This window comes from Musca vetustissima, unplaced genomic scaffold (genome assembly GCF_032173495.1).
Source record: "Musca vetustissima isolate MV318-11 ecotype Yass unplaced genomic scaffold, APGP_CSIRO_Mvet_v1 utg33732, whole genome shotgun sequence".
NCBI classification, from domain to species: Eukaryota; Metazoa; Arthropoda; class Insecta; order Diptera; family Muscidae; genus Musca; species Musca vetustissima.
In genome coordinates, this window is record NW_026884115.1 from 63,287 (window position 1) to 65,153 (window position 1,867).

The following is a 1,867-nucleotide window of genomic DNA, read 5'->3' on the forward strand; positions in this document are numbered from 1 at the left end:
TGCATATTCTCAAAAGGAACCATGGGTCTATCTCGATTAATTTTGCCTGTTACAAACATATGCACAAAGACATAATACCCTGTACCACAGTGTGGTGAAGGGTATAAAAAAGTGGACCAATGTCTTGTAGTCCACTACCAAGATGCAGGCACTTTTGATGACAAATTTTCGTCATAGGGCTGCTGACATTTATTTACCCCACCAATACCAACAATATTTCCTAAAATATTCTAAAAAATTGATGTCTTATTTTGGTTCTTATTTTATTTTTTTAATAGATGCCTTCTTTTGATTCTTAAAAATATAAAAAAATCCACGTCTTCTTTTGGGCCTTAAGAAATGTTCTTAAAAATGCCACGTCTATTTTTGGCCTTAAGAAATATACGCCTATTTTAGGCTAAAAAATATTCTTTAAGAAACCCAAGTCTTTTTTGGGCCTTCAACAATCTATACTAATAAAAGAGTAAAGTGATTGACAGGCTGACTATTTGACTTAACGATTTATTAACGCCCAGACGAAATGGCTGGAGCTAGAACCTTGAAATTTGGGGTGAAGCTCACCCCAATAAATCTCGGTTTTTAGATATTCGTGCTAGAACGACACGAAAAGTACTAAAAAGTACTATTTGTGGTACCATTTGTATTTGGCGAACCAGTGCAGCTAGAACTTTGAAGTTTGGATTGAGGGTCACTAAAGACGTGTAGAATGGATGTAGCAAAGAGTTTTTGGGGCCTTTGTACTATAAGTATCCGGAAAGTACTAAATTGTACAATTTCGTAGCATTTGAAGGGATTAAGCTAAAAACTTAAAATTTGGAATGATAATTTGGAGTTTCGGAAATTCGTCTTAATGTGTACTAAATTTCTCACAATTTAAATTGGAGGTGAACGAATTGAGCTGAAAACCTTGAAATTTGGAAATAAGGTTACTGTTGGAGTGTAGGATTGAGGTATGGCTGATTTTTTGGAAATCCATACTTATGGGTACTATATTGTACTAGACTTGGTACAATTCGAATTTTGGATGAACTTATAGAGCTGGGATGCTGAAGTTTGGAGTTAGAAGCATTGTTGGGATGTAGGATTGGGCTAAGAAGAAAGTATTGTACTAATTTGTACTAAATGTACAAAATTTGGATTTGGACGAACCGATGGAGCTGGAATCCTGAAATTTGATGTTAGCATCACTGTTTGGGTGTATAAATGGGCTTTGTAGAATGTTTTGGAAATTCGTACTAATGTTACTAAATTTGGCGCAATTTAAATTTTGAGTGAATCAATAAAGCTAAAATCCTGAAATTTGGAGTTAGGGCAACTGCTGGGGTGTAGGATTGGGATATGTAGAAAGTTTTGTAAATTGTTATATACTAATTTGTACAAAGTGGTACCAAATGTAGATTGGGTGAACCAATAGAACTCAAACACTGAAATTTCGAAATAAGGTTTTAGAATTGTACTGAATTTGGTACAATTTGAATTTTGGGTGAAGTGTGATAGAGTTGGTATCCTGAAATTTGGAGTTAGGATCTTTGTTGGGATATAGGATTGAGCTATGTAACAAGTTTTGGAAATACGTACTAATGTGTACTAAATGCACAAAGTGTAAAGGGTAAAAAATTACAATAAAAAATCAATAATCATAGTTCATACAAGAGTCAGAAATGCACTCTTTGTAATGCCGTTGAGATTATCAGATTTCGATGTTCCAGTGAGGTGTTATCATGTCTGCCATCAAAAATAAGGACAAAATGACAAAAAACAACAACAACAAATTGCTTTCAATGATTTTTCTTCTTTTTTAAATTCCTTTTTTTTTGCAAACCTAAAGAAGCATTAGTATTATTTTATCAGAATATTGAAATTCATG